At 40.2% G+C, this 9,876-nt stretch overlaps 1 long non-coding RNA gene across 1 annotated transcript; it reads left to right on the top strand.

Moving 5' to 3' along the window:
* Window positions 1–1,610: 1,610 nt before the first annotated feature.
* On the top strand, window positions 1,611–7,219 carry LOC105437465. Its single transcript, XR_970617.2, has 2 exons — window positions 1,611–2,601; window positions 4,853–7,219. It is a non-coding gene; the product is annotated as an uncharacterized LOC105437465 (long non-coding RNA).
* Window positions 7,220–9,876: the final 2,657 nt, after the last annotated feature.

Below are 9,876 nucleotides of genomic sequence, written 5' to 3'. Positions count from 1 at the left end.
GGTCATGCGCGGGTGACTTTTTTTGAAAGGCCTTAAAACGAACCAGAAACCTACCAAATTGTGCCTGTATAGAGGAAATGACTTATGAAGTGTTTACAAGCACTTCGTGCAGAGGAATGTAATTTGGGTGAAGAAGAGTAATAATATTAGACCAAAATTATGTTCGTTGCAGTGTTGATGATATTTTGACAATTTACGTCTCACTCATGATATATTCCGCGATCAACAATCTAATAATATTTGATAACATTTGCCTGGATTTGTTGGCAAACGTGTAGTTTTTGATGGCATACTTAATCAATGAAGTATTCTTAAATGCCATCAAAACGTACACTAGTATATTATTGGTATGCCTATCAGATAAGTTACGAATCCAGATGGCTTTCAACTTAAACTTTTCTTTCAATTTATTTCAACTTCTTCTATTACCCCTTAATAAGGTTTCACTAACCACTACGGCCCGTGCGGCGGCCAAACCTGTACAACGAGCGGCCGAATCACATCAGAACTAATTCAGATCCAGGTCGTGATTCCCAACGGCAAGACGCTCATCGAGAGATGCAGATCAACGGATAAGGTCAAATGCCTAATTGCCGAGATCTCGGAGAGACTGCACATCGCTCCTTCTCAGTACTGGCTAGCGTTCGAAGGCAAGCCTCTCTCAGAAAGGTCGACTTGTAGTGTAACATGTCACGGACTCCAAAATTTGAGCACGGTGTGTGTGAATTTACGACTGAGGGGTGGTTCCTTGTTTTAGTACAGGTTATATTCTGAGACAAATATATGACCTAGGGCGTAGCCACAGTGGCATATCCGAATAGAGCCGACGTCTTTTTTTTTTACAGAGTCTTGATGCCCTTCTGGCTTTCAGCACACGACACTATGTTTTTGTCTCATGTTTCACATATTACACCAATGGAAAACATATTTCTGTATTAATAAAATCTTGAATCTTGTATACCTTCCACCGCCTGCTTTAAGTCCAAGGCAAAACAAAAGAAGAAAACGACTGAGAATAAGGGACGGATGATAGGGGGGGGGGGGGAGAATGGAAAAACGAGGAGAAGAATAAGAAGAAATCATAATTGATACAGTACAACGGAGCTGCCCGATACACTATGCGTCTTCGGAGAATGTGGCCTCCTGATAAAAAACAAAAGATTCTGGACATGCAAATGTAGGGTTTGTAAGCATTATTAGTACATACACCAAACCTTTTTTGTCATGTCTACAAGTCTATAAAAGTCAGAACCCGCTGGGTTTGCATGAGTAGCAAACTTTGCTCACCTGTTGAGAACGTGTGTGTTACAAGTTATCCGACATCCCAATTCCATTTGTTATAATGCTGCAAGACCTTATCAACTATAAAACCCAACATGCTCCCATCGTTTCTCTGCATTTATACTCATATTGTATTACGCTTTTGAATTTCATTTAAAATGTTTGCTTCAAAGTATTATAAAATAACTTTTGAACCTGTGCAGTAAATATTTGTTTCAGATCAATTCTGAAACAAATTTTTATCTTCGTAATGCGTAATTTCGATGGCAAGTATTTCGAATGTTAAACAGACAAGGAGGAGGAGATGCACTGTTAGAATATTCCTCCAAAAGAATACGTTTATTTTGATGTTATCAAAATAAACCCAATTGTAATAGAATGCAATAGTGTAGGCCGGAAATATGCGGCAAGCCGGTGACTACACACGATAGCGCGCCTCTTTTGTAAAATGATTTTGAGGTCAATAACCGAATGTTTCCCAGCAGGTCGGCAAATATCAAACATAGGCGCATCTTTGTAGCCTACATTGAGGTCACAAAGCCGAATCTTTACCACGCGTGTTTTGTAAATATCAATGATAGGCGCGCTTTTGTAATACATATCGGGGTCGCAAGGCAAGTGTTTCCCACGACGTGTATTTTTACTAATCAATGGGTCATTCTCAGCTAATACTTCGTTTGAGTTGGTCGTGTTTTATTGGACTCAGAATTATACATGCTAATTGTACACAGGTTGTCGCTGTTGAACTGACTGCACCGGTTTGTTTCTATTATCACTGGGTTTCACACCAATACGCTGGATATTCGGAATTGAACAGAGAGACAGCTACACGGGATATAAGGATTAAACGGTGGAAAAGTTACACTGGATATCTGGAATTAAACAGAGGAAGAGTTACACTGGATAATTGGATCTAAAAAGAGAAAATGTTACACTAGATATTTGGAATTGAACAGAGGAGTAATTGTATTGGATAGCTGGAATTAAATATTGGAGGAAGTTACATCGGAGCTCGGATTGCGGCATAGTCGTCTAACTGGCTCGTCTGTATTGTGTGGACGACAAGATGGGGAAGTCTAAGGCGTCTACGGGACGAAAGGGCAAAGGAAAGCGGAGAGAGCCAGCGCTTCAAAACAGTGACCCGATCAGGGGGACAACGCCAGCTCCACATTCTCGAGTGACGAGACGCGGCTCGAGGAGTAACCCAGCCGCTTCGGCGGGGCGGGAGCGCCAAGGAGACCAGACTCCGACGGGGGGGGGCCAACATCACAGAATCCCTAGAAACGGCGAATCAACCGTCTATTGTCCATCCTCCACCCGGTGAGTTACCTAGCCACAGGCTAGTCTCATCTTCTAATTCCGCAAACATATCATTCCCTAAGGAGATAGGGGAGATGGCGCAGTGAGACATATAAACTTTATGTCCGTTAATAGGTTGGACAAGGTCGGGTTGATTGTAGGCAAAGGAGATAGGGGCCTACGTATACGGTGTGGATATAATTATGGAGAGTTAGTACGATTGCTTACTTTGTTTTCAATAATTTTAACCAGCTCAGTGGGATGTTATTCATTTTCGTATAACCATGCACTTAATTGGGGTTAGTCGTGTTTCGACAAGTGATGTTGTACAATATTTAGTATGTTAAACAAGTTCGGTACGATACTAGAAATGCAATCGTGTCAGAACGATGTGCGTGCAATGACGCCTTGTTTTTACATGTCAAACGAAAGAGCATCTCTCGGACTAGTTACGCAGAGTATGAAGTAGCATTTAATGTCATGCTTGACCGATTTTTTAAACAAAAAGTCCGGCTTCTTGATGCTCTGCACTTGGCCACTTAGAATGTGCCTGTAAAATTTCAAGTAAAATAAAGATCGTTCTGGGGTCCAGAAGCGTGAACCCGATTTGCCTCATAGACAATGCGTGTAATGCATGGGCGGAAAACGTACAGGATCTGTATTATGACCGGACTTTAATTGTTTGTTTTTTCTCTCTCTTTATGTCACTTTATCTGACGTATTTGGTATCATGGGAAAGAGAATTTCATGGTTGTTATTGTAAACAATTTTTTTTTGTTCTATGGTAATCCTATCGAAACACGTGATGTAAAATAGATTTATAGGACAAAAATTGCGTCTTCAATGACCCCCTTGACCAATTTTAAAAATCCGGCCAAGAGGTGCCCTGCGTATTGCAACTCGGAATGTCACTGCAAAATTTCAAGGAAAAAAAAAGAAAAAAAAAGGGACGTTTAGGGGGTGAAAAGCAGTCTGAAAAAATGACGCCATAGCCGATACGTGTTATATTATTGGGCGGAAACTCGGCGGAATTCGTATAATGACCCTTGTTCAAATGTGATTTACTCAAAATTTTCTGTGTGAACATATACCATACTTGGTATCATTCGAAAGGGCACTTCATTTCGGTCAGTTTGACACCGTTGTCATCTGCGCGCAATGTACTGCACGCATTAAAGGCGCTATTACGTAACGCATAGTAAATTTATCATTTTTGGCGATAACTTTGCGCTGACGTATTCGACTTTTACCAAACTTGGCAGACAGTTGTCACGTATATGGATACATGTGTCTGCCAAGTTTCATTGATGTAGGTATAAAGATCGTTATTTTAGAGTAAGTTGAAGTTATTTCGGAATTTTCTCGAAAATGGCGAATTTGGAAGGCAATTTTTCTCAAATTTGGTCAGTGTTAGGATATATAATTTTGTATATGGCTGGAAAGGACATATCTTCAAGTATCTAAATCCAAAAAAGGGTACGGGTTTGCCAAGCCATTATGAAGATACGGCCACAGAGAGAAAGCCAATTCCTAAAACTTTAGAGGGCGCTATTTATGTTGTGCAAAGCCATTGGAGCGTGAAATTTGGCACGGCTATGTGCAATTATGAGATAAAGATACTGTGAGATTTAAAAACAAAACGGAATTTATATGAGAAAGTTATGGCAGTTTTAGATTGTTTAGGGGTCCATTTTTCAAGAACTTGAGATTTATTGGAGGAGTCGGTTTTAGATTTGAAATTCGAGTATGAAGATGGCATTGTGAAGGTCAAGTCATCCGTCGCAGATGAAAGGACATCTCTCAGACTATCTAGAGGAATTTGTTAAAAGTTTGTAGGATCTAGGATAGTGGGGATGGGAAGGAAGATATAACGGCCTTAAAATGGACCGGAAACGGACAAAATGGCGCCTGGACGGTCATGCATGGGTGATTTCCAAAATCGAAGAAAGTAGTGACCTTGATGAGATGTTAGAGACTATGCCTATGAAATTTGAAAGGAAAAAGACATGAGGAAAGCACCTAACTAGGAATCACAAACACTACGTGCAAAACGAATGCGATTTCCTGACGATAAGGATAAGGGAAAGGAGAATATTAATGGGGCAGAATGTGAGCGAAAACAAGGCAATGACGAAGGTCGTCTGCGATAATATGCTATATAGAATTGAATTTGCTTCGCTTATGTAATTATGTTAGAAACCTTTGGTTCTATAAGCCCATAAAAGGTACGCCATACTCGGAAGGGATTTGGTTTTTATCTTTCTCCAATTAGGTGCCCAGGCTCACCGGGTTTGGGTGTGCGGAGACATTCTCGTGAGGCGAGCTGGTGAGCGGGCGTTTACCAGAGGCTGTCGAGACCTGGGAATCGCTGGTTGTGAGGTGGCATGGCACGGGCGAGGAGGGGCGTCGCTATACGCGATTTCCCGCGTCAATTACAGGGCCAAGTGAGGTTCGGTCCTTCTCCATCGGAGCTAATCATCCATGCGGGCTCGAACGACTTGGGGCGTTATTTTGCAAAGGACTGTCGACAAGCGGTGGATGAAGCACTGAATACAGCGCGGTCATTGTTGCCGCAATGCTACACTTCATTTTCAAGCATCTTACTCGCCTGTATTACTATGGTCATGATGTACACGTCACGTCGCAGGTCGTCATCAATGATGTGCGGAAAGGTGTCAACAAGTATGCCAGACGGAGGGTCCGGCGTATGTGTAGTGGATCATTCATAGGCCACAATTTCAATGTCCAAGAACACTGGTATTTTCACAGAGATGGCGTGCATCTGTCTGATGAGGGATGTGATCTTCTCGTGGAGAACTTTGCGTCAGCGGTTCGATTTGCTCTTAATCTTTGAAACTTTATTTTGTGCATGCCCTTTGTTTTATTGCGGGCAATCAGGAGTATATTGAAATTTAAAGAGTAGATTACGATTTAAAATGGTTTATTGACAGGCTGACAAAATGTAGGTCAAGAGGTTGTTTACATTTTTGAGGGAAATTCACGCGCTAGGAAATGTAATACTTTGTATTACATTGGAAGGAAATGTACAAGCGTATGTACGCTTATCAAGCAAGCGCGGAAAATACCGCCAGCAAATTACAAATAGCACGAAGGGGCTTTCATTCTAGTTATGGCTGTCATTTGAATGGACAAGAAGAAAAATGTACGGAGTCTGAAACATTCCCACCACCTCCCCATTATCTCCACCAATAAAAGTATTTTTAGTATATTAGTGGCATAAATTAAATATTGCTTGGTGGTTCGAAGTAGCCAAGGTATACGTATTAGTACGGAAAGGATTTAGGGTTTCAGGTATGAAAGGTACGGATAGGGTTTATGTAATAAATTGGTCAGTGATTTATGAAGTTAATGCAGAGCCGGGGGCATTTGGCCTGGTCGCACATCAAGCGTCGTGCACAAAGACAGTGGGCCGTAGGGGAATTTTCCCATTGGGTTTCGCCCCTACCCGGTTTTGTATGGGTAAATCACTAATCACATGGTACTGATAAGTTTATTGATCGATGATTGTCATCCAATAATTTTCGACCCCACTCATTTTTACATGCGAGGGGGTTGCCAATGTATATTCAGTCGAATTTGTTCGCATGTCAATTCTTAGTTTTCCGGCCCCCATTCGATTTGAATGCGGGGGGACCTAGTTGTACCTACACATTTTCAAACTCAGGGTGTCACGCTTTAATCTTAGGCATCATCCGATCTTACAGGCGGAGAGGCTGGTATATATATACATCTATTTTCTATAACTTTAGGCATCACTCGATTTTATAGGCGGGGGGCTGATATAATGACTTAATGTATATAAGTTTAGCCTTGGCATCACTCGATTTCATAGACGGGGGGCCTCGCATTTGTAAGCATTTTTTATGATTCAATATATCTGTGTTATTTGTTATGACACCCAGGAAATCAAAATGTGCAAAATAAGCGTCCATCTCAAAATGTTAATAAAGCCACAAAAATAACGCAAAGTTGATTGTTTGTTATTTTTGTTAGCCGTGCATAAATTTTGCCACATGCCCAGGTTCTATTTCGCTAGGCAAAAAAAAAAAAAAAAAAAAAAAAAAAATTGGGTTGTTGGGATTTGGAGTTTGTTCTTTTGTTTCGTTCCTGAACTATAATCATTTCCAGTATGCCTCAAGGAGAGGAATGGCCAAGAGCGCCATGAACCGACGGTGGGGACAGGCTGCGATTACCAGATCTTGTGTAGGGAACCAATGGCCCAGGAAACTGGGCCTGCTGGGTAGAGCACCGTCTTCCCAGCTGGTCACGTGACCCGTGACCCTCGGGTTCCCATATTTGTGGAATCGCAGTCTGTCGCCTTCCGCCATTGCAAACAAATAATTATGGAAATGGTTTTATATGATTTCATATCTATGTTATGTAATAATATGTCAAGTTGGAAATATGCTACCGCAAAAACTCGAACGGAAATATGTAAATGGTTTTTGTATGATTTTATATCTATGTTAATAGTATGTCAAGTTGGAAATATGCTACCGCTAAAACTCGAACGGAATTATAGAAATGTTTCTATATGATTTCTTATCTATGTTGATAATATGTCAAGTTGGAAATAAGCCAACTCAAACGGAAGAATTAAAAGTTGAGAAAAAGGCAATAACAGCATTTTCATTGTATTTCTTATTGCAATACGTTTATTTTGATGTTATCAAAATAAACCCAATTGTAATAGAATGCAATAGTGTAGGCCGGAAATATGCGGCAAGCCGGTGACTACACACGATAGCGCGCCTCTTTTGTAAAATGATTTTGAGGTCAATAACCGAATGTTTCCCAGCAGGTCGGCAAATATCAAACATAGGCGCATCTTTGTAGCCTACATTGAGGTCACAAAGCCGAATCTTTACCACGCGTGTTTTGTAAATATCAATGATAGGCGCGCTTTTGTAATACATATCGGGGTCGCAAGGCAAGTGTTTCCCACGACGTGTATTTTTACTAATCAATGGGTCATTCTCAGCTAATACTTCGTTTGAGTTGGTCGTGTTTTTCCCTCCCTCCCTCCCCTCAATTCCTTGCTGACTTGTGGACGGGCAGGATTAGGCTCATGATTATTGGGTAGGAGGTTGTCAGGGGGAGGGGGCGGTCCTTTATTGAGAAAGTGTATATAGGGAGACCGGAGTGGTACTTGCCCGGACTGGTAGTTCTGCGTATGTCATTGCCTTAGAGTTTGGGCTTGAATAAGTGACACGATGGGGCTGTAGTAGTGGACAAGGTTGATGGTTAATTGGGCTTGTTTTATGATATTGACATCATGTTTGTTTGTTTGTTGTTGTTTTTTGTTTTTTGTTTTTTGTTTTTTTTCCTTCGGTTTCTACATCAGATTTGCTAGGTTGCTTTTTGTGTTTTGTTTTTCTTTTTTTGGGGGGGGATTGTCAAATTGATTATGTTTCATTATTGTTCTTTTAATGGTACACAATCTGTTAATCACTGTGTGATTTTGTTCTTTTAAGGCTACAACATTCATGGACATCAATGCAGATTGTGGAAGGAAAAAAAAAAGAAAAAAAAAAAAAGAAAGAAGGAAAGAAATTGGGCTTGTTGTATTGACATGGTTGGTTGGTTGGGCTTGATTATTGACATGGATGGTTGGTTGGGCTTGTTATTGACTTGGATGGTTGGTTGGGCTTGCTTATTGACATGGATGGTTGGTTGGGCTTGCTTATTGACATGGATGGTTGGTTGGGCTTGCTTATTGACATGGATGGTTGGTTGGGCTTGATTGTTGACATGGTTGGTTGGTTGGGCTTGTTATTGACATGGATGGTTGGTTGGGCTTGCTTATTGTCATGGATGGTTGGTTGGGCTTGCTTATTGACATGGATGGTTGGTTGGGCTCGTTTATTGACATGGATGGTTTGTTGGGCTTGATTATTGTGATGGTTGGTTGGACTACATTATTGACAGGGTCGGCCGGTTTTGGCTTATTGGCTGGAGCTTCTGTTCCGGAAGTCTTAGTATTCCGAAATGAGAGGGTTTTGTTCTTTTGTTTCGTTCCTGAACTATAATCATTTCCAGTATGCCTCAAGGAGAGGAATGGCCAAGAGCGCCATGAACCGACGGTGGGGACAGGCTGCGATTACCAGATCTTGTGTAGGGAACCAATGGCCCAGGAAACTGGGCCTGCTGGGTAGAGCACCGTCTTCCCAGCTGGTCACGTGACCCGTGACCCTCGGGTTCCCATATTTGTGGAATCGCAGTCTGTCGCCTTCCGCCATTGCAAACAAATAATTATGGAAATGGTTTTATATGATTTCATATCTATGTTATGTAATAATATGTCAAGTTGGAAATATGCTACCGCAAAAACTCGAACGGAAATATGTAAATGGTTTTTGTATGATTTTATATCTATGTTAATAGTATGTCAAGTTGGAAATATGCTACCGCTAAAACTCGAACGGAATTATAGAAATGTTTCTATATGATTTCTTATCTATGTTGATAATATGTCAAGTTGGAAATAAGCCAACTCAAACGGAAGAATTAAAAGTTGAGAAAAAGGCAATAACAGCATTTTCATTGTATTTCTTATTGCAATTGCTCAATACCTATCATTTTACAAAATAGGGGAGGAATGGGTGTAATTATTATTTCACTAATCAATCATAATCATGGTATTTGACTATTGTTTATTTTTATGACACCCGTGTATTTTGTTTTGTTTAATACATATAAATATATATATATATATATATATATATATACCTTACAGCGTCATTAGACGGACATATGTAGTGAAAAAGTTGATCATTAAGTAGAAATGTTCATTGGCAGGACATTTTAATTTCCTGTTAACAATTGAACAATAGAAATATGTATATACATTACGTGCATTTTTGTTGTAAAACTCTTTCTTTAAAATACTGTGCAATTCGATTCATACCACTCATGCATAGGTAAGCATAGCCATTTAACAATAAATGATTTTCTGAAACAAAATTGTAGAAATGGGCCATCTGTATATTCAAATGATATAATAAGCTTTCGACGTATAATGTGACTCATCCGTAATATCAGATGGAAAAGGCAAGCATATTGACCAAAATTGTCAGACCCATGGAGCAGCAGTCCTGAGACAACAATTGACATCCAGAGCTAAATCCTCGTTGTTTCTCATTATTTGTTTCAATGTTTCAATTGTAGAACAAGATTTTTTTACAGATGCACATGCTCGATAACATTTGAACGGCAACTTGCTCTATTTTTGCTATTTTGTTATTCATACCTTCAAACGGTTGAATAAATTTGCCC

Source organism: Strongylocentrotus purpuratus, unplaced genomic scaffold (genome assembly GCF_000002235.5).
Source record: "Strongylocentrotus purpuratus isolate Spur 01 unplaced genomic scaffold, Spur_5.0 spur5_scaffold_1, whole genome shotgun sequence".
Lineage (NCBI taxonomy): Eukaryota > Metazoa > Echinodermata > Echinoidea > Camarodonta > Strongylocentrotidae > Strongylocentrotus > Strongylocentrotus purpuratus.
This window is presented reverse-complemented; position numbering and strand designations above follow the sequence as displayed.